Here is a 27,299-nt window from a genome sequence, read left to right on the forward strand (position 1 = left end):
TTTTAATGTTTATTTAATTTTTGAGAGAGATGGGGACAGAGTACGACCGGGTTAGGGGCAGAGGGAGAGGGAGACACAGAATCTGAAGCAGGCTCCAGGCTCTGAGCTGTCAGCACAGAGCCCGACGTGGGGCTCGAACTCACAAACCGTGAGATCATGACCTGAGCCAAAGTCGGACGCTCAACCGACCGAGCCACCCAGGAGCCCCTAGGGGGACTTTCTTATGCTACAGGAGACTCATAAGATATCAGAGGCCTAGCTATTGTGAAGCTAAGTGTGTTTTTCCTCTAGTAAGGCTTTAACATTATGACGGTAGGGAGTTCCTGGAGAAATGTTATACTCTGTACTCGCCTTGAGTATTTGTCCATGGGCTGCAGTTATAAGGAAATTTAATTTTACCTGACCCTTCCTTCTTGCCTTTTCCCCCATATCACTAGGGAGGGGAAGGTGGTGTTGGGGCTCCAGAAACTGAGTCTACAGGTGTCTAGAGATTAGGCTAGTGATAAGATTGTCTTTTTCTTGTAATTCACTAAGATATTTATAAACTGATGGAGACTCCTGTCTTGCAAGACTGTGATCTGGATCAGTTAATCATTTGGGTTTTTTCCCCCTTTCCTTTGTTCTTGGGCAGCGGGAGTGCCAGAGGGGTATCACATATACCACACCTGGGTGTGGGGTGTTATTAGCTTGTGCTTCGCCCCTAGCTTGCCTCTGCTCCCTCATCAGTGCTGGGTCAGACTGCCCCTCCTCCCAGTGTGTGGTCTTTCACCTGGCAGCATGGTCCTCACCTGGGAGCTGAGCTCGTTGGAAATGCAGGCTCTCGGGCCCCCAGGCCCCCACTTCCTAGTCAACCTACTGAATCAGAACCTGCAGTTCAGCAAGGTCGCCAGGCGATTCTTGTGCACGTTAGCATGTAGGAAGCACTGTCCCAGAACATAGGCTCTGAAGTCTGACCACCTGCTTTCATCAAGCTCTTATCTCTTACTTCTGTGTGACCCTGGGCATCTCACTTAACCTCTCTGTGCTTCGGTTCCCTAGTGCGAACAGTGCACCCCTCTCTGGGCTACTGTGAGCCCTGCCAGGTAATACACGTGGAGAGTTAAAGCCAGATGAGCTGAGGCCTATTGAGCCCTGCATCGTAAGGTAATGGCTCTGAGCTATTGTTATTGTTAATGATTAAAAAAATTTTTTTTTTCTAAGCCAGCCTATTGTCTTTGAGGCCTAAGCATCCAGGCCAAGGACGTTTACTTTGATGGTTGATAAGGGAGCATATGGCAAACAGAGGGCAAAGCACAAGCCAGCACCGGCTGCCTACCCGCCTCCCCCGCCAACCCCCCAGGGTGAAATATATGTGATATTCCTCAGGCACTCCCGCTGCCTAAGAACAAAGGAAAGGACAGAAAATAAATGGTTAAACTGATAGGAGTCTCTTTCAGTTTACAGATAATTGAGTAAAGGGCAAGAAAAAGGCAATCTTATCCATAGCCTAATCTCCAGCAACCTATAGACTCCGTTTCCTGGAGCCCTAATAACACCCTCATCAAGATGTAAGGGGGTTTGAGTGCTGGCCATGGTGATGCAGAAACAAAGGCAAATGAAAAATTAAATTCCCTTACTGCCTACAGCCCATTGACAAGTCCTTGAAACAGGCAGAGTGACCTTCCTCTAGGAGCTCAGCTGCCTCGATGATGACACTTTGCTAGGGGCAAAAGGGAATTTTAGCTTAACATTATCCTGACCCCTCCCAGGATCCTGTGAGTCTGCTCAAACACATAAAAATTCCTTTGCAAACCTCCTTTATCTTTAACTCCCAAGTATATGCTGGCAGTTATACTCCATGCATATGGCCCCTGATATACATCTGAAGGGTCTCATGACTGAGGTTTTACTAAACAGTAATAAATGACGTTTTCCTACCAACAGCTAGCTTCTCAAGGTGCTAGAAACCTTGCTTCCAAAATTCCTTAGAGACTTACACTGTCCCTAACCCCCTCTGAACCTGAAGCTGTATAGAAGAAAGAAAGCAGCTCTTTCTGTCCACAGGTCCTGTCCCCATGCTTTAATAAAGTCACCTTTTGCACCAAAGACATCTTCAAGCATTCTTTCTTGACCATCGGCCCCGAAGCCCACCATCACCCCAAAACCCGGTCAACGGTCACATTTTTTTTTAGCTGTATGGCCCCCTTCCCCTGTTTGATCCACGTTATTTAAATGGCCGCTGAGACCATTTAAAACCCACTTGGACAGGGGCGCCTGGGTGGCGCAGTCGGTTAAGCGTCCGACTTCAGCCAGGTCACGATCTCGCGGTCCGGGAGTTCGAGCCCCGCGTCAGGCTCTGGGCTGATGGCTCAGAGCCTGGAGCCTGTTTCCGATTCTGTGTCTCCCTCTCTCTCTGCCCCTCCCCCGTTCATGCTCTGTCTCTCTCTGTCCCAAAAATAAATAAAAAAAAAAACATTGAAAAAAAAAAGAAAAAAAAAAAACCCACTTGGACAGGTTCTTCACCCCACTCAGGACCATCCGTTCACACTAGCCCCCGTCCTGAACAAGTAAGACTACAAGGGGCCCTGCAAACTGGGAAAGTCTGGTTTCCCAGGAGGTTGCGGGCAGATCTCACTGGGACTCTCTGGGTCAGGGACCCACGGCAGTTCAGCTGGGAGAGAGGACACACGCTCTGCTCTGCCTGGTGGGGTTTCTGTCGGCTCTCAGAGTCACGGCTGGATTGCCTTCTTTTCTTCTGTTATCTCTACAGATGGAAACCAGCGTGTCCACTGGTGAGGCTAACGTTCCTGTGAGCTGGGGCCAGGAAAAGGCAGCAGACAAAGGGAACAGTCAGCCAAGTAGAGTTTGCTGGAGATTTACGTGGAAACCTCCTCACAGAGGCAGTGCTGCTGGATTTATAACAAGGGTGAGATAATTTGTTCTTGTGTGCTAAGATAAGGGTAAACAAATTTCATGCTGTGATGTAAGCCCCTATCTGCAGAAGTCAGGAAAGATTCCCTGCCCTGCCGCCGAATCGCGTGCTCGACAAATTATCCTCAGGGGCTTATTTCTCTGGAGACTTCATCTAGCGGTCATGCCCGGGCCTGAGTATGAAAGGTGGAAGGACCGGCCTGGGTGCAGAGGAGGGGGACTCTTGTGTTCCTGTGCATCTGGAAGCCCAGAAATGAAAGTGACCACAGCGCTGCGGTGGCATTGAGTAGCTCTGTGGGATCCCTGGGCATGATTGAGGAGACATGCCTGGAAATGTGAGTTTCTGTTTCACCTCGTGCTTGGCCTTGGGGCAGCAGTCACGTACGCCCTGGCTCTCCCTTTACACCGTCAACGGCAAGTAGGTAAGTGTCCAGTGTTCCTAGTTGCTCATCACACCTCCAGGGAAGGAAGCCTTCACTGGGCCCCAGGAACTAGTTGGCTGTCTCTCCCATACCTTCCACTTCTTCTTTTTTTTTTTTTTTAAAGTTTATTTTTGAGAGACAGAGTGTGAGCGGGGGAGTGGCAGAGAGAGAGGGAGACACAGAATCTGAAGCAGGCTCCAGGCTCTGAGCTGTCAGCACAGAGCCCGATGCAGGGCTTGAACTCATGGACCGCGAGATCATGACCCGAGCCGAAGTCGGATGCTCAACCGACCGAGCCACTCAGATGCCCCTTTGTTTATTTTGTACAGAGAGAGAGAGAGAGTGTGCATGCACTAGTTGGGGAGAGGGAGAAAGAGAATCTTACGCAGCTTCCATGCCCGGCATGGAGCCCAACGCGGGGCTCCATCTCACGACCGGGAGGTCATGACCTGAGCCAAAATCAAGAGTCTGATGCTTAACTGATTGATTGAGCCACCCAAGCACCCCATTTTTTTCTGTTTGTTTTTGAACCTCTTTAAAAAATATTGGGGTGCAACTTAAAATTTGGAAAGCTTATTAATTCTAGAGTGTACATTATTTAGTGTTTTGCATATATATTTTTTATAATCTTAATTATTCTGTATGTAATTATTATCATCCCCTTCCCAGATACTCAGACTGAGGCCCCAGAACCAAGAAAACACAGCTCTTGTGTAGCAAAGCCCAAGCTGATCCCAGGGTCCTGAGCCAGGGTATATTGCTATCCGTGTGCCTTTGGGCATTTCCCTGGGCCTGGGCCTGCCTCTCATTTTCCCCAACTGTAAAACATGGGGAGAGACAGATTAAGATCCCATCAGCTGCTCATCAGTGGCGTCAGAGGTACAGGAGGAGGAGGTGTGCAGTCAGGCAGACTGGGCTTTAAGGCTTGAGCAACGTCACGTGTGAGTCCCCAGTACACAGCCTTGGGTGTGAGAAAAGTGAATAGGGAGCCAGTCAGTAGCACAGGGCCTTCAAGAGGCAATTCATCCCGGAGCCTAGAAGTCTAACCTGCAACGGATGACTGACCAGGCCGGCGTCATTGACAACGCTGATCCTAAAGATGGCGTGGTCGTGTTTGTGGGTTTGCAGAGTAAGGCACACATACGTGTACACTCATGCACACACAGATACAATCATCAAGAGAGTGTGTGTAGCCAGAGACACAAGAGACATAGGATAAGATTCTTTTACGTTGCAGATGATATCATCCAAACTCGCCGGCATCCCCATAGAGGACTTTGAAGATTACGACTGTCTTCTGTTACTCAGTCTTCCTCTGTCCATGCTTTCCATATTCCTGGTGCAGACGGTATGTATAATATATTACTTTTTTGGAAAACAGAATAATGTATATGTGTGTGTATATATACGTGTATATATATGCGCATATATATATATATACATATATATATATCACTATATATTTTTTCCCCATGATTTTTCCTTACGTAGACTATTCTGAAAGTTCATTCACAAAGCTGGGAAGCATAGTTGCCTCTGGGTAGGGATCTGAGTGCCAGAGGTACGAAAGAGGATAATTTTGCATAATATCCTCTTTTATATTTTTTGAATCTTTTAATCATGGGTATGGATTCCTTATTCAAAACAGTAAACTTAAAGAAAAAATAAATTAAAAAAAATAAACTGTGGTCAAGTGTCTCTCTTACACTCCACTGTTCCTGAATTGGTTCCTCCGAGCAGATGATTGTTTCTGAATGTGATTAACTCGCAAAGTATTTATAATACAGTTAAAGGCTGTTTAGGGTTCATCAGAAAGAAGTAGACTGAAGGAAGGCCCCTGGAGGTGCGGAGGATGGAGATGCCCTAGAGGGGGGCTGTTTCTCCAGCCTCAGCCAGGAAAGACCGGACCACTGGGGCGTGATGAGTGCCGGTAATTCCAGAAAATCAGTTGAGAAATGAGGTGGACTCTCTGTCTTGGCACGTGGCTGGAAGGGGAGTATTTAGGAGGAGCATTGGGAGATTTGAACTGGACTTATGGAACTTCTTTTTTAGTTTTGAAAGTAATTTGGCTGCAGGTACCAAACATTTGTTGCTGGACTGACCTGTGGCCACAGAACCAAGGTGCAGGCTTTAAAGGCAGAGTTACCTGACTGTATTTAATACCTGCCCTGGGCCGGATGGTGGGTAGGCATTTTGCTGGTCTTAAACTATCCTAACAAGTAGTGAATTTTACCTGTGAATGAACTTGAGACCATAACGAAGTTAGGGGTTAATCAGCTGGCCCCGGATGTCACAGCTAATATGGCAGACTCACAATCTGACACCAGATTCTCTTTGATTCCAAACCCTAGGCTTTACCTGCTACTGTCTAAAGAAAAGGAGCTTGGGGTGGGGGTGGGGGGGCGCCTGGGTGGCTCAGTCGGTTGAGTGTCTGACTTCCGTTCAGGTCATGATGTTGTATGGGTTCAGGCCCCACATTAGGATCTGTGCTGACAGCTCAGAGCCTGGAGCCTGCTTTGGATTCTGTCTCCCTCTCCCTCTGTCCCTCCCCCGCTTGTGCTCCCTCTCTCTCTCTCTCTCTCTCTCAAAAAGTAAATAAACATTAAAAAAATTAAAAAAAAAAAGAAAAAAAAAGGAGCTCAGGCTATTGTCTTATTGTATTGGCAAATATTTATCATGAGGTCGTGGCTCTCAACCCTGGCTACATCACAATCACCTGCAAGCATTGTTCGAACACTTGTTGCTAGCCCCCATCCCCAGAGCTTTGGGTTCGGTAGGTTTGGGGTAGGGCCTGGGAATCTGCATCTCTAACAAGTTCTCAGGTGATGCTGATGCTTCTAGTTTGGTGACTCCTCTTTGAGAACCACTGCCATAAAGAGACTAGAGTAGGGGGCTCATAAAGCTTAACTGTTGAGTTGAGGATCAGATGTGATAGGAACAGGGCAATTTCATGCTGTTTATATTTCTTGCAATTATTTGTGTTTTTCTTTGGGTTTTAATGAAGTACTTTCTGAAAATATTTACCTATTTTTCCTGTTTTAAGGTGAAAGAGGGAAATGACTGTGTTGGCACATGAGCCAGAGAGAAGGGGGAGCAATGTACCTTAAAGGTACCTGGAGAGCCGACCACAGGACTCCGTAGGGGAAAGACCAGATCACTGATCAGGACTGGTCAGGTCACAAGTGACAGAAATCTAACTCCTTTCTCTTACAATCAGATTTGGCTGTGTGAAACAGCAGCTCACTTTAAACAGTGTCTTGAAACCAATTTTCTGTTTTTCTCGGACAACAATTCTGGAGGTAGATGGTCACTGTCATTGCTTTAGCGGCTCAACAATATCAGGTCTGGTATCTTTGGGATTTTTTTCCCTTTTTGTAAAAACACCTGGTCTTAAAAGAGCTGCTGTGGCTCCAGTCATCACATCTATATTCTAGTAAGGAAGTGGGAAAGTGGAAGGGATATGGTCTACCTCCTCAATTGGTATATCCCTCTTAAAGGCTTCAACTGTGTGTCATATAACTACTTCTAGCTGCAAGGGAAATGGACAGAGTATTTAGAGGCGATACATTGCCTCCCCTACACAAAATCAATTTTTCAGACAAAGGAGGAGGAGTGATTGGATATGAAGAATGCACTGAACAGTCTTGCACAGCAGATTGGGCAAAATGGAGAAGACAGTAGCTTTAGGAGAAAGGCAAAAATGGGTGGCTTCGAGAAAGTTATACGAGTTAGCTTTTGCTGAAAACCAAGCCACTCCAAAATTTGCTGTCCTATAAAGTTTAAGTAAGCATCTATTTGTTTATGAATCTGTAGATTGGCAACTCATCTGAGAGACTCACCTGTGCTCCATATGGTGTCAGCTGGGCTTAGTGTTGCATCTGTGACCTTAGCCAGATGGCTGGCATAGATGAGATCTTTGAGATACCTGCGATCTTTTGTCTACATGGTTTCTGGTCCTACTGTCACCTTCTTCACATGGTGGCAGGAAGGTCCCAGAGAGTCACAAGTTATTTATTGTTGAGCAACACAACCGCTCTAAAACACGGAGAAATACACAACCACCCTTTCATTTGCTCATAGCTCCGTGAACCATCATTTTGGTCTGGGCTCAACTTGATACTTCTTCTGCTGATCTCTGGTATCGCTCATGTGACAAAACTGGGGCCAGATGATCCACGAGGGTCTTCCTTTTATGTCCAGCAAATGGTGCTGTCTATTGGCTGAGCCGCTTGTCTCCTTAGGCTAGCCTGGGCTTCTTCACATGCTGACCAAGTTCTAAAAGCAGCAAGGGAGAGAGTAGGTCCCAACATGTAAATGCGTTCCAAGCCTCTATCGTATCACATTTGCTGGTGCCCCACCAGCCTCAGCGAGTCCTGTGGCCAAGATGCGAATCAGCATGGGAGGGGACTGTGCAGGTTGTGTATACGAGGAGACAGGATTTAAGTCTCCCACGTGTACCTTAAGCCGAAGACTTGGATATCCACAGGGTTCTCTCTATCACGTTCTTGCTCTTCTCTACTTGTCTTCCTCATTCCTTTAGGCAAAAGCCTTCCCCTCAGCCTGGAGCCACACCTGCCCTCGGCTCCAGGAATCCCTTTTCTCAATTTTCCAGCAAAGGGAAAAGGGTCTTTCCCCTTTCAGCGCCATTCTGAATGCCACTGGGAAGAACTCTGATTGATCTACTTTCGGTGAAATGCCCTTCCTCTGGCTAATCAATAAGGGTACCATTTCTGGCAGTTGCCTCTAAATGGCATATTTGGACAGGGGGTGCCGATAGAGCAATTTTGGAGACACTACCCTAGAAACAAAGTGGTGTCTCTTCCGGAATAATAGAGGTCTGCTGTCCAGAAAAGACCGCTATAGTTGCACAGACAATTTTAGGGGCCATTTGAACAGAAAGCCTCACGGACTCTTCTGTGGATATTTTTTTGTTTGTTTTGTTAGCTGGTCAGGAGGGAGGGTTGGTTGTAGTAAATGCGGTTTCTATCGTTTTCCAAAAACACTAAACCAATCTATACGTTTCCCCTATTTTCTTTGAAAAAATGCAGACCAACATCCACTGCTGGCCCCAGTGGGAAGGTTTCTTTCTAACTGGGTGTTCTTTGTGGCAAATATACAATAGCAAATACATTGTCTTGTCACTCACCTGCCTCTGAGATTGTGTTGGGATAACAGAACCCAGAAGAGCAAAAGAAGAAAGACCTGAGTCCTTAAGTGGCCCATTGGTCATATCAGTGAGGGTCTATTTTTTTCCCCCTCCATTCCCATCAAGAATTTGAGAGTATGCTAATGACGTTTCACATTATGATCTGTGAGTATATGGGCATGAAAATTGCTGGGATTGCCTCTGCTTTGCATGGCTTTCCAGGTGAGTGTCACTGAGGGGCCCCAGCAGGAGCGGAGTGTCAGGGCCCACTCTGGCCTTTTTAATTGGAGTGAGGGACAATCAAGAGAAGCAACCACTGAGGGCACATGCAGTGTAGGAATGCTGGCCTTTGGGGAATGCGATCCAGTTTCCAGAAATAGCGGAGATTCCTGAAAGGCTTTGTGGCAGGCTCTGCTGGGTAGCCATAGAGATGCTGTGTCGCCTGCTTCCCTGCTGCAGAACGGCATGAGCTTGCTCTCCTCTTTCCAGGGGACTTACTTAGCCGGTGCAGCCGGGGGCTCATCTCAGAGACTCTCCCAGACACAACCACTACTCAGAAGCACTCCATTAATCGGTGGAACCGGGGCCCTAACGGTCTCGGTGCCCTGCGGCATCTCACGGCCTCCCCTTCTGCCCAGCAAACATTTGCCAATAATTGTGGTGTCACCGCTTCTAGTTAACAGGCTCCGGTTTGCCTTCAAGGGGTTGTTGAGTTCAAATCCTTTGGACTCTTTGTTAGCAGTTAGAGTGTGTTTATAAGTAGGACTGCTGAGGAGTCTTGGCGGTGACTTTGGAACATGAAAACCGTCTGGCTTCACGCACACCCAGTTTACAATCCACGTATCCTCTCTCCACACTCCTCCGTGGTCTCCCATACCCACGGGTCCTGGATAGACCTTTTCTGGGAGATGGCTGGGCCCAGACTGGGATTTCTCAGCCAATGCAATGGAAAAGCCAAAATGAGAACAGAGTTTCAAACGGGCAAATTGTGCTATGGCCTGTGAGAAGCCACAGGAGAACCACGTGCCTTTCTGAAACAGCACCGTGGGCCTGAGGTGGGTTTCCAGGCTGGGCTACGGAGCAAGGAGCCAGGTCAGACTATTTAGGGCACACTTGTGGTGCTGGGCATGGGGATGGCAGCCGGGGGGTAGGCAAAGCCAGGGAAGAGTTCACGAAACTGCCTAGTACAATGGGGATTTTTCCACAGTGGTATCTCAGGGACCCACAAGAGGAGAGTAAGATCTGAGATGTGCCTGTGGATAGAAAGTAGGCAGGACTGCACTCCTACCTCAGCCAGGATCTGCCTGTTCTTATATTTTATATATTGAGTGACCAGCCAGGATGCAGATTTCTAAAAATTAGTAGACTTTTTTAGAGCAGTTTTAGATTTACGCAAACACTGAGCGGAAATTGGAGTTCCCATAATCCCTTTCCTCTCCACTCCCCAGTTTCCTCTATTATTAACATCTGGCATTAGTGTGGTACATTGGTTACAACTGATGAACTAATACTGATACATTATTATTAAAGCCCATGGTTTAAATTAGGGTTCACTCATTATTGTACATTCTATGAGTGTTGACAAACTCCTTATGTCATGTATCCACATTATAGTGTCATAGAGAATAGTTTCACCGTCCTACAAGTGCCCTGTGCTCCATCTAGTCAGCCCTCCCCGAACTCCTGGAAACCCCACCTTTTTTGCTGTCCCCATAGCGTTCCCTGTGTCATACCGTGGCAATCATACAACACGTAGACTTTTCTGATCGGCTTCTTTTCCTGAGCACTATGCACTTAAGTTTTTTGCCATGTCTTTTTGTGGCTTGATAGCTCATTTCTTGTTATCACTGGATAATATTCCATTGAATGGCTATAGCACAGTTTGTTGGGTGCAGACTTTAAAAGAGGTCTTCTAGGGAAAGCGTGTTTAAAAACCACTGCTTTAGAAAACAACAACAACACTAGTTTAGAGTTTATGCCTTCCCCCCCCCCCCCCATTTATTGATTTATTTATTTTCCCTAAAGGATAAGAATTTTTATTTCTTTATTGTTATTTTGTAATTTTTTCTTTTCTTCTTTTTATTTCTTTTTATATAATTTATTGTCAAATTGTTTTCCATACAACAGCCAGTGCTCATCCCCAACAGGTGCCCTCCTCAATGCCCATCACCCACTTTCCCCTCCCTCCCACCCCCCATCAACCCTCAGTTTGTTCTCAGTATTTAAGAGTCTCTTACGGTTTGCCTCCTTCCCTCTCTGTAACATTTTTCCCCCTTCCCCCTCCCCCATGGTCTTCTGTTAAGTTTCTCAGGATCTGCATAGGAGTGAAAACATATGGTATCTGTCTTTCTCTGTATGACTTATTTCACTTAGCATAACACTCTCCAGTTCCATCCACGTTGCTACAAAAGGCCATATTTCATTCTTTCTCGTTGCCAAGTAGTATTCCAGTGTATCTATAAACCACAACTTTTTTTTTTTAATTTTTTTTTCAACGTTTATTTATTTTTGGGACAGAGAGAGACAGAGCATGAACGGGGGAGGGGCAGAGAGAGAGGGAGACACAGAATTGGAAACAGGCTCCAGGCTCTGAGCCATCAGCCCAGAGCCCGACGCGGGGCTCGAACTCCCGGACCGCGAGATCGTGACCTGGCTGAAGTCGGACGCCTAACCGACTGCACCACCCAGGCGCCCCTAAACCACAACTTCTTTATCCATTTATCAGTTAATGGACATTTAGGTTCTTTCCATAATTTGGCTATTGTTGAGAGTGCTGCTATAAACATTGGGGTACACGTGCCCCTATGCATCAGCACTCCTGTATCCCTTGGGTAAATTCCTAGCAGGGCTATTCCTGGGTCATAGGGTAGATCTATTTTTAACTTTTTGAGGAACCTCCACAGTTTTCCAGAGCGGCTGCACCAGTTTGCATTCCCACCAACAGTGCAAGAGGGCTCCCATTTCTCCACATCCTTGCCAGCATCTGTAGTCTCCTGATCTGTTGATTTTTATGGTTTTATTTTATGAGGCGGCCAAGATGTTGGGGAGGCCACCCATGTAAACAGATGTGAGGGTGGGCAAGAATGATTGGTTCACAGAAAACCTCAATTCCTACACGCACATAAAAGACAATATTTAAAATGGCTGGTATTAAGAGGAAGAACATCGGACAGGAATGAGAAATGTGGTCCAATAGGAGTTGAGCACAGAGTGACAATTTGTTCATTCGTTCATTCATTCATATATTCATTCAGCACTTATTTACTAGACACCTTGTTGGAAGATGTCACGCTTCACACTGGGACTAGAATAATGAACAAAACATCTGCAACTGATGGAACTTTCAGGAGAGTCAGGCGCTCACCAAACAGGTCATGCCAGGGAATATACAGTTCCCTACAGAATGATGTGTTCTGCAGGAGGGCAACATGACTGCTATTGGAGAGCCAGGGATAGTTGCCTATAGGAAGGGGCACTTGACCCGAGATCTCAGGAATAAGTCGGAGTAGACTTGGGTGAGGGAAAAAACTGCTACTCTGTGACCAGCTCCACCCGAATCCTGCTTATCAGACTCTTCTTTTCCACTGTCCTCCCTATAAGGCAACTCCGTGATGGAAATGTAGCCCTTTTTGGAATGATGGGGGCATACGGTGGATATGACTCTCTGACCCCAACCCCAAGGGCTGTCTAAGTATCTCCACACAATGCAAGAGGGTCAAAGACAACGAAGCTTTATTTCTTGCGTGCTGCGTCTTCCGTCTCCATTCTTCCTGCAAAATGTATTTTGAGCAGTCATGGTATTCCAAACAGGGAAGTTATAAAAATAAATAGAATATGGTGTCTCCCTTCGTCGATGAGGCTGATGAGTCAACATATAATCGCAGAACGCACTCCAACGGCAGCTCTCGCAGGGTGTTCTGAGGCATCCATGTGTGTTCCTCCTGTAATATGTATTGAGTGCCTGCTGTATGCCAGGCGTTGTGTTGGGCGAGGGATGGAGAGAGGAAGGAGGTACATGATCTGTACCTCACTTTCTAGTGCAGGAGATGACCTATCAATGTAATTGAGGGCAGCGGCTGCCAAGATAGGTGTCAGAGGTAACAGAACTACTTGGAAGAAGGCACTGTTGAGAATCCTCGCTTAAAATCTTTTTGGCTTTAGTCAGAGGAAGTAGACTTCTTCCTAAGTTATGGTAAAGTAATTTATGGAAATGCATATATGTAACTATTTTGGCTAAAACATTCTTTTCACTTAATCTGAGGCCTGAGATGATAAATTCCTCACTCTGCAGAGGGAGGCTCAATGTTGCAGGATTAAATAAAGATCATTTGGCTTCCTGGGGTGGAAGACAGAAACCAGCACGCTGAGGTCAGACCTGCTCAGATGCAAGCAGCATCTTTAGTTAGTTCTGGCCATGAATTCTCCCAGGGACTAGTGAATGAATGAGATGTTGGGGATCAAATGTAGCCCCTGATTTTCCTTTTGGAATAAAGAATCAACCATAGCCTGTCCTCGTCCAAGGGCCCCAGTGGGAGCCTCTCTTGGTTCAGCCAGGACCCTTAGAGAAAGGCTGATGGGGGTCTGGAATACGATTCCCAACCAGGATTTAAATGTGTCTGCTGTCCCCTCATAGCCTCTCTGCACCAGCAGATGTGGTCTGTCCCGGCATCGTAGAGTGAGTCCGGGATTCCGGGGGCAGCAGGCCCAGTGAGGATGTCTGTCTTTTGCCCACTTTCTTTTTCTCCCTGCCTGGTAAGGAGGCTGGCAAGTACGCACTGTCTGCCCTGTGCCATTCTGCCCACCGCACTTTCCCATGAGGAGGTGCTCGAGGCCACATCCCCCAGGGTTCCCAGCTGGCCTGCGTTGTCCAGAACCACTTATTCCTGTTCCAGTAGAGCAGTTGAGAACGTGGGCTCTGGACTTAGGCAGATCTGGTTTTGATACCCAGTTCTGTGAGGTCTTGGACAAGTTGCTTTACTTCTCTGAGACCTGTCTGTAAAATGGGTATAATAATAGTACCTTTATCAGGATCCTGATGGGAAATAGGCGCCACCCTCAAGTTAGGGTCACTCAAACAGGGCTTATTTACAAAAAGAGAAGCTATAAATACGTGGAAGCCACACAAGCTAGTGAGGTAACTCAGGTTAGTTGCATAAAGCTGTGGCTACACATAAGCTAGTAGGAAAGAGGGAAGAGACAAGTGACAGGAATCAGAAGGAGGAAGAGGTGCTTAGAAAAGGCCTCTTTGAGAAAAGCCAAGACCTTAGTCTACCAGAAATGGCCTCACAGGAAGAGAACCTGACCCTTCTTACTTTCCTTTCTCCAAAACCCTGTTCTCCCGAGGCTGCCTATTGGCCAAACCCAAGGAGAAGCTGAGGGCATTGAGGGCAGGTGATACTAGCTGTACCCACCAGCCTCCCGGGGCGGAGAGCAAAGTGGAGGCGGGGGGTGGGGAGGGTGGCCGTGGTGGGTGAAGGGAAGATGTCCAGCACAAAGCAATTCGCAGCATGGCTGAGCTGATTACATCATGCAATGACCTTCAGGCCTTCGGCACCGTTCCTGGCACTGAGTATTTACGGACAGTTAACCATGACTGTTAGTATTTCTGTTTTCTCTATCAAAGGCTCAAGAGTTGGTGACGTTTTAGGGCTAAGTGCACGAAGCAGGGCCCAACTGGAATAATTGGGGTTAGGCATGTGGTCCCTCCCCAAGCCCAAGGAATGATGAGTTTGTGCTTCTGTGGGTCTAAAAGGAAAATTTAAGTGTTGTGTCTCCTGTGCTGAGGGATGCTCAAACACTTCTTTGAACCCACCCCACTCTCTGTGCTTCTCTCATCTTTTTCTCTGCCGTTTCAGGTTGTGTGGAAACGTGCTGTTACAGAGAAAATGTGATTTAAGCTACTAATCACTAAAGCAATGGTTCTCAAGAGAATAAGGGTTATTTGGGTTATTGGAGGGGCAGAACATGGGGACTTCACTTGCCAAGGTGCAGAATGTGTGGAATGTAATGTATGAAGATGATACGAGCTCTTATCATCAAAGAGGCTGACTCATAGAGATACATCCATCTCCGGTCTTGGTATTCACAGACCTTCCACATGGTCCTTTTTTTTTTTTTTAAGTGTTTATTTATTTTTGAGAGAGATTGAGAGAGAGCACAAGCAGGGGAAGGACAGAGAGAGAGAGGACAGAGGATCCTAAGCAGGCTCTGTGCTGACTGCAGAGAGCCTGATGTGGGGATCAGACCCACAAGCCATGATATCATGACCTCAACCGATGTTGGACACTTAATGACTGAGCCACCCAGGCACCCTACATATGGTCCTTCTTCTGCCTTAACTTTCTATGTGAGCATGAACAAGTCATGGTGCCTAGACTTCTGTGAATTCTGTGTCTTACCTCCCAGGAATATTCTATAGATTAACAAACATACAGAAAACAGGTGAGTCTTTTTTTTGCATGGAGAAGGTTGCCCGCCCTGCTTCTGCCTACAGCCAGAGTTCATTAGTCAAGGTGGTTTGGCACCCCAGTTCCACCTCTCACTGATGGTGTGAACTTGGGTGAGCTGTGTCACCTCTCTGAGCCTCAGTTTCCTCATTTGTTAAGGTGAGATAACAATATTTTTCTCATGCGTTATTTGGAGTGAATGAAAGGAAATCATGTATGCAAAAGACCCGTGGGTACTCAATATATGACTCTCTCTCTTTTTTTTTTTTAATTTTTTTTTTCAACGTTTATTTATTTTTGGGACAGAGAGAGACAGAGCATGAATGGGGGAGGGGCAGAGAGAGAGGGAGACACAGAATCGGAAACAGGCTCCAGGCTCTGAGCCATCAGCCCAGAGCCTGACGCGGGGCTCGAACTCACAGACCGCGAGATCGTGACCTGGCTGAAGTCGGACGCTTAACCGACTGTGCCACCCAGGCGCCCCTATGACTCTCTCTCTCTTGAAATCTATTTTATGTTTTATTTACTTTTATTAATTAATTATATATTTTATTATAAACATCCACAAATGCTCCAGTCATAGGGAGCAAGAGATACTCCACGAAGTTTCTCTAACACCAACAGGAAATAGAAATATTTCCCAATCCTCCTATATCCAAGTGTCACGGATTGACACGACTTCTCTGAACATCGCCTTCAGGTTCCCACCTCCTTCCGCTTGTTCCTGCCGGTCCTTTCTTTGGAAGGCTGCCCTTCTGCCCCACACCAGCAACTCTCTCTTTAGTTTCCCTGTGTCTGTCCTTCCCTAGAACTGCAGTCACGCTCTATTCAAGACTCGCACCCTGAGATGCTCCGATCTGCCCAAAAGGCCCCCTGTTAGGCTGTGCCCTCTGTGCAGGTAGCACCTGGGATTTAATACCAGCAAAACACGCAGAAAGTCTCTTCGGTTCCAGACGCGCTCTCGCGTTGTATCCTCCCATCTGCCTTCTGGGGCATTGTGAACACACTTTATGGGTGAAGAAACTTTAGACACCAAAAGTTTCAGCATTTTTACCTCAGGTCTCCAAGGTCCAAGTAGCAGAGCCCGAATGTGAATCAGGTCCGACTCGAGAGTCTCCTCTCTTCTCCGCAGCAGATATGCTCGCACTCCTGGCTCTGAATGTAATCCCTGCCTCATCTTAGGTATTCGGGAAGTGCTTGTTGAATTAACTGGAACAAACATCCAAAGCTATACTTAGAAAGTTTTAACTTCATGGACTCTATACCCTTATTTGAAGGAAATGCCGATGTAATGAACTTGCACCCATGAGGCAAAGGAGAAAGGCAGGTTTAACACGTGAAAGTCACCCTGCCGGTCCGTATAACACAATCTGTATAGAATCTTTTTCCACGAAGACACTTACCCAGCATGGTATAAACATACACATCACTCACGAACTACGTATGCCGCACACTTCCCTTTCCTAGGTAGGGACGCTTGGGGATGGCTGGGGGGGAGTAAGACTGCAACACATCTCTCTGTGTCCTTGTAAGGAAATTCCAACAGCTCACGCGGAGAATGTGGCCTTTGGTGGGAAGCCGCTCACGCTGCACAGAGTGAGATAAGTGTTATCATGGCCACTGGACTTGACTGGAGTTTAACCCCAAGGTCACTGGGAGGCCAGAGGAGAACAAGGGAAGGAATGTGGGCCTCTGAGCCAGCTGAACCTCTGGCACTCTCACTCCCCCTGTTGGCTTTTCCACGGAGTGCTGTGACAGTCTGTACCAGCCCTGCCTGGGGCCGCCATGCTTCTCCTCGCAGGAAGGGAACAGACCCAGCAGCCAGGAAAGCGTGGGGACCTCCCTGCATGGCCCTCACTCCTCCTTCCCCATGCACCCTGTCTCCAATTCGTACAAAAGACTCTTTCAGAAACTAGTTACCTAGATTTGAACTTTTCAACAAGGCTTTTTTTTTTTTTTCTTTAAGCTCTGCAGCTCAAATACCAGATCCTGCTGTTGCTAAGATTAAGGATTTTTTCCCCCAGCTCAGTTTCCGTTGACTAGGAAAGACCAAGAGATGGATTACTGTTCTCTTGCCAAAAGCAGAGAGGGTGCTTGAGCTTCTGGGCCTTACACCGGGATCCTACATTCTTCAGGCCTGTGCTAATAGTCCTTAGTTACTCCTTGAGCTCTCACAAAAGTCACACGCATTTGTGTCAGTAACTAAGGCCTACGGAAACCACTCAGCCCTAAGTGCACACAGGAGAACCATGGTGTCGGAGTAAAAGGTAATTTAACATGAATATTTATACACTGTACAAACTGCACGCCATGATTCACCCAGCTTATTTTCAGTTCATGCATTTGCTTCCCATTTGCAGTCTTTATTTATTACGGAGTTAAGGCCGTTAGCAAACTAACACATCAGAGTGGGTTTTCTCCCCCGCCCACCCCCGTTTTTAAAATTTTCCCTGCTTTCTAATCTATTTCTGGGAAAGTGTGCCAATATAGCAACAAAGCTGGTCACTGCTGCAAAACCCTGAAGAGACGGACGGAGTATTACGCAGAACGGAGGCTTTGCCAGGCCTTCACCACTGAGGGTGGCGCAAAGCTGCCGTGGGAGCCCCGTGGTCACGGAGCCGTGGCAGCTCCTCTCCGTCACCGTCACTGGCAGGAATCACCCACGGCTCTGACTTTCAAGGTGGGGATGCAGGTGCGAAGGCTGCTAGAGTATTCCACGGCTGCAGAGGATCTGGAGCTGGAGACGCGGGGGATTACGGCCCAGGACTGCCCCTTACGAGCTCTGCGGAGTCTAGCAAATGACTTTCTACGAACATTCTGAGTCTCCATTTCCTCTTCTACGAATCGAGCATAATACTAGAGCCTTCTTCCTAGAGTGGGGCACATGTTAAAATGCATAAAATGCATGAGTGTACTCAGCGTGACCCTTGACGAGCTCTAAATATGCACGCGGTCCTAACAGTTATGGGGGGGGGGGTGATGAGGAAAGGCATAGCCTTAGGAAGTTTCAGTCCCTTCCTTAATGCACACACCTACTGCATTTTGGACCTAGTTGTCCGATCCCCTGTTTGCTTCATTCCAAAGCTTACAATCTGTTCATAATGAAATGTACCTCAATATCCCTTGCCACTTTCTACCAGAAACACGTATTCGAAATCTGGCAAGTTTGAGTTTTGGGGGGAGGGGGGTTGACCTGGATACAAATGGTAAGAACGCATGCAAAAAGGGGGGAAAAAAGACTCAGGTTGTCCTCATGCCGGTGCCAGATGAAACCGTGCTTTTTAGAAATGTCATCCTAATATTTTGATTTGCGCCTGAGTTCCGTTTCTATGGGAGCTGCGATTCCCAGCACTCCTAGACTTCGCTGCTGCCATCACGGTCTTGATGACTGGTTCACAGAGAGATGCGTCTCTCAATCCCCGGGGAAGATCTTGACCAGCCCTGGATGTCACTTTCCAAGAGAAGCAGAGACACTTTGGGCATGTCTAGAGGGGGGGCCGGCAGGACGGTGAGGGCTGTAAGAACGGGCTAAGAGCAACAGTTGCTAGATCTCAGATGAAGAGGCCTGATGTGTGGGAGATGGATTAATCTTTACCTTTGAGGCTTCAGACAGAAGCCTCATCTTTACCATGAGGCTCCTCTCGTGCAACAGGCAGGAGGCACTAGATTTGGGTTCAACCCGAAAGAGGGGGTTTTAAGACTGAAAGCAGCTCAGCAATAGAATGAGCTCTGATGAACAGGAGACTTTCTCCTCCCTATGGCTGTGTCTGATGGACCGAGGAGCAGTTTTTAACCATGTCGTGCCAAGGATTTATGCAGAGACAAGAAGGTAACTAAGGTCCCCTCCAACTCAAAGATTCTATCCTCATGATACGTCTGGTGCTTACAGATGTGCAAAAGGCTTTCCTGTATCTGTTTTTCTTCTGCTCATTCATATGCGGTTAGTCAGTAGACCAATGGATAGCTACTGTGCTCCTACTATCTGGTACTAAGTATCAAGTATGCAACAGTAAACAAACCTTGCTCTCAAGTCCCTTACCGTCTTGTGGGAGGAAGGGACAAGAAAACAGACGTTTGTAACAGAGCCTTGTAAGGGTTGGAAGAGGAAGCACACAGAATGCCAAAAGAGAAGACCTACTCTTATCTAGAGATGAGAGAAGGCGTCCTGGAGGAAGGGACATCTGGGATGGGGCCCGGCTGGACTAAGCTAGGTGAATAATGCAGGAGCATAGTAGGCAAGGCATTAGCCTGAACCATAGCCTGGAAGCCTAGAAAAACAAGGCAGGATGGGGAGCTATAAGCCGGTCAGCTTGGCTGGAGCAGTCTGTGGAGATGAAAAAAGGGACCCAAAGAGAGGAGACTAGAAAAGGAAGTTGGGGCGCCTACGTGGCTCAGTCAGTTAAGCGTCAGACTTCGGCTCAGGTCATGATCTCAGTTTGTGGGTTCGAGCCCCACGTTGGGCTCTGTGCTGCCAGCTCAGAGCCTGGAACCTGCTTCAGATTTTGTGTCTCCTTCTCTCTCTTCCCCTCTCCTGCTCATACTCTGTCTCTCAATGATAAATAAATGTTAAAAAAAAAATTAAAAAGAAAGAAAGAAAGAAAAGGAAGTCGTGGTAGAGGGCAAAATGGCCACATGTTCTTTTCCTCTTATCAACAGGGGTCATCGACTTTCCCATCTCATCCCTTGAATCTGAATCACCTATGGGACTTGCTTCGGCCAATGAGAAATTAATAAATATGATGCAAAGAAGAGGCTTGAAAAATGCCTGCATATAAGCTTCCTACAGTTGCCCACAGATGCACGAGTGAGCCCAGCAAACCTCATGAGAAGAACTGCCCAGCTGAGCCCAGCCCGAGTGGCTGCCTCATAAAATCATGAGATAAATAAATGGCTATTATTTTAATCAGCTAAATTTTGAGTGTTTTTTTTTTCTTTAGTAAAAACTAATTGATACAGCAGTCATAGAGATATATAAATCATGTTAAGGAATTTGGACTTGAATCTGAGAGTGCCATGGTTAGTTCAAAGTGTGTGAGCCATGGAAGTGGTAGTTATCAGATTTGTGTCTCAGAAAAGTCACTGTTGGAGCCAGCCAATGAGATCATGTGTGGTTAAGTATTTGCAAATTGTAGAGCAGTATATAAATATAGTTGACGGGGGGGGGGGGGGGGGAACGGGGGCGGGGGGCGCCTGGGTGGCTCAGTTGGTTAAGCGCCAACTTCGGCTCAGGTCACGATCTCACGGTTTGTGGGTTCGAGGCCCGCGTCGGGCTCTGTGCTGACAGCTTGGAGCCTGGAGCCTGCTGTGGATTCTGTGTCTCCTTCTCTCTCTGCCTGTCCCCCGCTCACCCTCTGTCTCTCTCTGTCTCTCAAAAATAAATAAATGTTAAACAAAATCAAACAGAGTTGATGAGTAAGAGAACACATACCAACAGCCTAGACGTGCCTGGCACACAATTTCAAAGCAAGTCCTTCACATCAGACTCCTTCAACACATCCAGCAATGGCACCTCCAGCTACAAACAAATTATCTCCCAAGTACCTTGGTGCTCCTAACCAGCTCTGGGCCTAGAAGAGCTGGCCAAAGCTAGGCGGCATGGGGGAGGCACGAGGTGTACCAAGAACGTGGAAGATTCACTTCTCTCAGAACTTGGATCAGCAGTTTTTCAGGCTAATTTGGTCCCTGTAACAAATACTTGGGTCGTGGGGCCTCAAGGAAGCCTTTTAGAAGCTCATCCTAAGGAGATGATCAAACAATTGCACAAAGATTAGTGAATTTGGGGGTGCCTGGGTGGCTCAGTTGGTTAAGTGTCCGGCTTTGGCTCAGGCCATGATCTCCCAGTTTGTGGGTTCGAGCCCTGTGTCAGGCTCTGAGCAGTCAGCACTGCTGACACAGCACAGCCTTCTTGGGATTCTGTGTCTCCCTCTGTCTCTGCCCATCCCCCATTTGCATTCAGTCTCTCTCTCTCTCTCTCAAAAATAAATAAACATTAAAAAAATTTAAAAAAAGATACGTGAGTTTGTTCTTTCCGACAGTATTTTTACTGTGAAAAAGTTAACATTATAAATGTCCAACAAGAAGGAAATAATGATGTAAATTTTTATACGACTATGTAACAGTGGTTGAAACTATGAAAATATTAAAATATTTTTATTAAAAAAAATTTTTTTTTAACGTTTATTTATTTTTGAGACAGAGAGAGACAGAGCATGAACGGGGGAGGGGCAGAGAGAGAGGGAGACACAGAATCAGAAGCAAGTTCCAGGCTCTGAGCCATCAGCCCAGAGCCTGATGCGGGGCTCGAACTCACAGACCGCAAGATCGTGACCTGAGTTGAAGTCGGACGCTTAACCGACTGAGCCACCCAGGCGCCCCTAAAATAATATTTTTAAAGATCACGACACAAAAAATGTTCACAATATAAAAAATATATATAAAGTATGTGACAGTTTTCCACTAATATCCATTCGGCCTTTTTACTTTGAATAATAAACTTCTGATTTTTATCCTTATTATTAAAAAATTTTATTTGGAGTTTATTTATTTATTTTGAGACAGAGAGAGAGAGCATGTGAGCAAGAATGGGGGATTGGAAGACAGTGCGGGAAAGAGAGAGAATCCCAAGCGGGCTCCACACTGTCAACACAGAGCCTTATGTGAAGGCTCCCATGAACCATGAAATCATGACCTGAACCAAAATTAAGAGTCAGATGCTTAACTGACCTAGCCATTCAGGTGCCCCAAAGCTCTTGATTTTTAGCTGAATACATGGCCACCCAGCTAGAAACCTCATTTCTCAGCCTTCCTGGTTTCCAAGTGTGACCATATAGCTGGGTTCTGGACAATGGGATGTTCCCAGGAGGGGTGTGTGCCATTTCTAGATTGTCCTGTAACTATTTGTGGATGGATGCTCCCTTTGCCCGTTCTTTTCTGTAAGGTTGAGTGGCAGATGCCATGATGGGAGCTAAGAGATACATCTTGGAACCAGCACCTGTTTAAGGAGTAGGTGTCTCCCATGTTGAAATTCCTGCCCAGTGTGAATGCCTCACCAAAGCTCAAGTGACCCATGAGCTGCTGCGTGTTTGAGGGACATTCACTCGAAGGTCACTGATCAGGTGGGCAGCTTGGAAAAGTCACGCAGTCAGCAGCGGAGTCATGCTGAGCCAAATCTTCTCATTCGATGCCTGGCACCTTATCTCGCGGATTAACTGTGATATTGTGGGGACTGCAAGTGATGTGAAGAGACAGAGGAAGGACTGTCACGGGAGTGCAGGTGGGTACATGTAAGGTGTGAGTCAACTTGGGCTATTCATTTGGGGTCATTTCTCCATTGGTCTATTTTCATTGACTCTGGATTCTGCTCTCTTTCTGTCATGGGTTGAATGCTTCCCCCCAGCCAATTCTTATATTGAAATCCTAACCCACAACGCCTCCGAATGCGACCTTTACAATGCACAAAGATCTCTGCAGATGTAATCTCTGCAGGTGAGGTCACTAGGGTGGTCTCAAATCTAACACGATTGACGTCCTCATAAGATGACACAGAGACACACATGGAGAAGATGGTCATGTGATAATGGAGGCTGAAGGGACTATAACTGCAAGCCAATATTTCCAGCGGACCACCAGAAGCGAGGGAGAGTCAAGGAAGGATCCCCCCCCCCCACGAGCCTTCAGAGACAGCATGGCCCTGATCACCCCTTGATCTCAGATGTCAGGGCTCCAGAACTAAGATAATAAATTTCTGTTCTTTTAAGCCATTCAGTTTGTGGTACTTGGCAAGGCAGCCCTAGGAAACTAATACATTCTTCATGGGCAGCCTAATTCTCTGTAGAAATGGCCAAAGCAGGCAGGGCACCTACAAGATTCTGACCCCTTACACAGGGCCCTGGGAGTGACTGGCTGGCCAGCCTGGGGCCTTGAGTTCTAGGATTTCCCTCAGCATTAACGCCAGAATGGATCACGCATGGACAACTGCAAAATTTATTACTTAACCATGATTCCTTACCAGGGTTATGGGGGAAAGAATCAGATAGTGGCTTATGGAGACCTTCCTGGGAGGCCCTTGTCATAGTCTCCACGTTCCCTTTTTTGGTTTCATTCTTTTTCTGGGACAAAACTCTCAGATTCCTACTCCTGTCTCTGGATAAGGTGGAGCTAACTTGAGGAATGTGAACATTAGCACCAATAAAATAACAAGTTACTTCGTTTGTATACACTTTTCTCATTTAAATTTTTTTTTCAACATTTATTTATTTTTGGGACAGAGAGAGACAGAGCATGAACGGGGGAGGGGCAGAGAGAGAGGGAGACACAGAATCGGAAACAGGCTCCAGGCTCTGAGCCATCAGCCCAGAGCCCGACGCGGGGCTCGAACTCCCGGACCGCGAGATCGTGACCTGGCTGAAGTCGGACGCTTAACCGACTGCGCCACCCAGGCGCCCCTACACTTTTCTCATTTAAATGCCATTACTACAGGGGGGAGGTCCTATTGCCAGGGGTGACAGAAAATGAGTAACAGAAAATAAGCAGGCTAGCTTTGCCAGAGCCTCTTTCTCCACTTTGGTTCCTGCTGTGGTCTCTGCTGTCCCCTCATTTGCCATTAAAAGAAAACAAACCATTCCCTTGTTCTCCTTTTTCTCCTCTTGCTGTGGTTTTCTCTTTGCCTGAGATCTTACTCCTCACCCTACTGGATTTGCTCATTTAACACTTCCATTTCTTCCAGCTGAGCTCGATGACCCTTCTCCTCCTGTTCCATACCCTCTTTCTCCCATCGACGCCCCACTTACCTGTTTTCGTGTCTGTGTTTCTGTCCCGTGCCTGGCACTCAGTCGTATGACCTGTACGGTACGCCTTGAGTGTGAAATCCAGCGTGGCTGTTAATTAGCTCCACGACCATGTGATAAGTTCTTCAATAATTCCAGGCAGCAGGTTGCTGATCTGTAAAATGAGATGTTGCGCTTTAAGAGAGTTAACTAAGGTAGCACATAGGCAGGCTGATGCAGGCAGGCTCTGGTTATCTAATGCTGTGTAACTTACGAACTTAAAGCAGCAATACTCATTTATTATCCCTCACCATTTCTGTGGCTCAGAAATTCAGCAGCAGCTTGGCTGGGCTGTTCTGGCTGGGGGTTTCTTTTTTGTTGTTGTTTTTCCTTTGTTTTTTTAAAGGTTTATTTACCTTGGGGGGGAGGGGCAGAGAAAGGGGGAGAGACAGAATCCTAAGCAGGCTCCACACTGTCAGCACAGACCCCAATGCGGGGCTTCAACCCATGAACTGTAAGATCGTGACCTGAGCCGAAATCAGGAGTCAGATGATTAACTGAGCCACCCAGGTGCCCCACTGGCTTGGGGTTTCTCATGAGGGTGCAATAAGATATTAGCTGGACCTGTGGTCATTTGAAGGCTTGGCTGTAGCTGGAGAATCCACTTGGAGAGTGGCCCTTCCACGTTGTCCACTCCACTCACAGTGGCGCTGGTTGTTGATGGAAAGCCTCAATGCGTGTCTGTGTAAGCCTCTCTGTAGGGCTTTTGAAAAGCCTTATGGCACGGTGGCTGTCTCCTCCCCAGAACAATGTGGGGGGAGCAGAGAGAGGCACAGGGGTGTATGTTTTTTATGACCTAGGATCTTAAGTCATATACCATCACCTATACCACATCTATTTGTTGAAAAGGAGTCACGAAGTTACTAACTTCAGCTCACATTCAAGACTAAGGGATTTATTATTATTATTTTTTCAGTTTATTTATTTATTTTTGAGAGAGAGATGGGGGGCGGGGAGGGACAGAGACAGAGAGAGAGAGAGAATCCCCAAAAGGCTCTGTGCTATCAGCGTGCAGCCCAACACAGGGTTTGAACATACAAACTGTGAGATCATGACCTGAGCCAAAACCAAGAATCAGAGGCTTAACCGACTGAGCCACTCAGTGCCCCCACATGAAGGGATTTAAACTCTACTATTTCAATGGAGGAGTGTCCAGGCCACTTACAGAATCAAATGTGTCCACGGGGTCTGCAGAAGCTCACCCTGGTCCGTGGGTGTCTGCACTGAGTCAAACAGTCTGGACAGAGTCCCGGTCTGGGCAGCAGCTCCTCTGTCGGGGCCAGGCCTGGGCTCTCCCTGGCCCCTCTGCCCTCAGCACCTGCTGCTGCTGGAGGAAACAGTTTATAGGCAGGTGCCTTGTTGGCCCGCTTGGTCCCCACCTGCTCCTGGCCAAAGCACCAGGACACCACAGCAGGCCAAACACCTCTTCTAAATTTTTTTTTAATGTTTATTTATTTTTGAAGGAGAGAGAGACAGAGCGTGAGCGGGGGGAGCAGCGGAGAGAGAGGGAGACACAGAATCCGAAGCAGGCTCCAGGCTCTGAGCTATCCGCACAGAGCCCAGCTGGGGATTCAAACCCACAAGCCGTGAGATCATGACCTGAGCTGCAGTTGGACGCTTAACTGACTGAGCCAGCCAGGCGCCCCAGGCCAAACATCTCTTCTAATGTGTGTTGATTTTGGGGTGGTTTGAAACTTCAGGAGATCTCCAGGTAAAATTCGAAACCAGACTCTGCACAGGGAGTGCACGGGGAAGGAAGAAAGAGGCAGGCCACTCCAGATCAGTAGGTGACGGGTTTAAATAGCAGGGGAACTTAGGAGGCAGGCAGGGGACCATCCTAGGTGCCAAGAGCCGTAGATCTCTGCACCTGCCAGCCAGAATCTTAGCGGTTTACACGGAGGCCTTAACGGGGTTCAGTCATGGTACCCGCCAGCACCTCCCTCCCTCCAGCTGCATCCTTGAGTGGCTCCTAGTGTGGCAATGGTGGGCTGAGTGTATATTTCAAGGACAGAGGAGGGGGTAAGAACCTCTGATTGCTCGAGGGTCAACCGGAAGTCGTGTCCTCCGGATGACCTCTTCCGACAACGCCTGCGCCTGCGTGGGAAGCCGCCAGCCTGCAGGATTAGCTTCATTTCCTCCAGGGCTTTCCCTCTGGCCTCCAGCTCTGGCTCCAGGCTGCTCTCTCGTGGACAGGGCTAACCCCGGCACAAAGTACAGTCTTTTGGCGGAATCTGCCCTCAGGCCCTCCAGGACCTCCGGGTTCACGGAGCTGGACAAAGCCAACCTCCGCGCCCGGCCCCCACGCGGAAACTTCTTGCCAGGAAAGATCAGCTGGTTTTCCCAAGCCTGGCTCTGACCTCGTGGACAGGAAGCACCTTGAAACAGTCTCTGCCGAAGGATCACCACAACAGGTAGGCTGCCCTTGTCCTTGACACATTCTGCTCACAGCCAAGCCTCAGTGGTGGCAGCTGCTTGGGTACTTCCCTGGAGTCCTCATCCACTGGGCACACATACTGTGTCAGTATTTGGGGTAAAAAGAAAAATAAAAAGATGTTACACCTGGAATTTACTGCATCTTGCTCTGGTAAGCCCTTAACTACTGAGGGGTGGTGCAATGGACTGAATGCTTATGTTGTCCCCCAAATTCCTGTGTTCGTATCCTAACCCTCAATGTGACGGTAGGAGGAGGTGGGGCTTTGGGGAGGCGATTCGGTCATGAGGGTAGTACCATCAGGAATGGATTAGTGCCCTTATAAAACAGACCCCAGAGAGCCCCCTCGCCCCGTCTGCCATGTGAAGTCCAGGCGAGAAGATGCCGTCCATGAACCAGGAAGTGGTTCTCCCCAGACACGGGATCTGCTGGGGCCTTGATCTTGGACCTCCCAGCCTCCAGAACTATGAGAAATGGGTTTCCATCGTTTCTAAGTCCCCCAGTCTGTGATGGTCTGTTAAGACAGCCCCAGCAGAGGGAGACAGCTGGCCTAGAGTAGCCATACGGACATTTGGTGACTGAAAATATCAGTCTCTTTCTTTTTGAAACAGTTTCTTCAGACTCTTTAAGGTAAATAAGCCACTGATTAAGAACTCAACCTCCCTGCAGGCCCAATGTTTTCCCTCTTAGGACATCTGTCCTTTCCTGTCTCCCTGAGGACCCACCCCCCACTCACTGGCGCTGACCGTGATTTCTGCCCACAGCTTTCTTTTCGGCCCCACCCCGCCACGTGAGTCTTAATTTGGCCCCATCTTGCTTCTTTGACTTTGAATTGAAGCCGTCCTTCTTTGTCAAGTAAAGGTGGAAACCCAAAATGTATTATTATTACTATTATTATTATTATTTGCTGAAAATATTGTGGTAAGTTGTATTTACGTTTCCAGGCCAGTTGCCAAAGGCTCATTTCTCCAACACTGTAAGTCATATCTGACAATGGGCATTTTTGGAAAAGTGGTGATGTTACCAAACGAATAACTACATGAAACAGAAGAATGTATTTTTTCATTTATTAATTTTATTTCTTAAATTATCACAGAGGAAAATGGACTGTTTTGGGGT

At 47.4% G+C, this 27,299-nt stretch overlaps 3 long non-coding RNA genes across 7 annotated transcripts in view; 2 read left to right on the forward strand and 1 right to left on the reverse strand.

The window, feature by feature from the left end:
• Window positions 1-19,836, forward strand: part of LOC111558585 — a 31,288-nt gene extending 11,452 nt beyond the window's left edge. For 4 of the 5 annotated variants that reach the window (XR_006592689.1, XR_002739654.2, XR_002739652.2 and 1 more), the window contains 3 exons: window positions 2,750-2,905; window positions 4,570-4,680; window positions 19,581-19,836. This is a non-coding gene — a long non-coding RNA (uncharacterized LOC111558585). The other variant, XR_002739655.2, reaches the window with a different exon arrangement.
• LOC123383200 lies at window positions 17,278-25,266 on the reverse strand. The gene is made up of 3 exons (XR_006592691.1): window positions 24,915-25,266; window positions 23,714-23,864; window positions 17,278-17,794 (listed from the first exon to the last, which is right to left on the reverse strand). It is a non-coding gene; the product is annotated as an uncharacterized LOC123383200 (long non-coding RNA).
• An 81-nt stretch (window positions 25,267-25,347) lies between these two features.
• Window positions 25,348-27,299, forward strand: part of LOC123383199 — a 484,670-nt gene continuing 482,718 nt past the window's right edge. Inside the window, exon 1 of the long non-coding RNA XR_006592690.1 lies at window positions 25,348-26,160. This is a non-coding gene — a long non-coding RNA (uncharacterized LOC123383199). The remainder of the gene's footprint in view (window positions 26,161-27,299) is intronic.

The sequence above is a fragment of the Felis catus genome, chromosome F2 (assembly GCF_018350175.1).
Source record: "Felis catus isolate Fca126 chromosome F2, F.catus_Fca126_mat1.0, whole genome shotgun sequence".
Lineage (NCBI taxonomy): Eukaryota > Metazoa > Chordata > Mammalia > Carnivora > Felidae > Felis > Felis catus.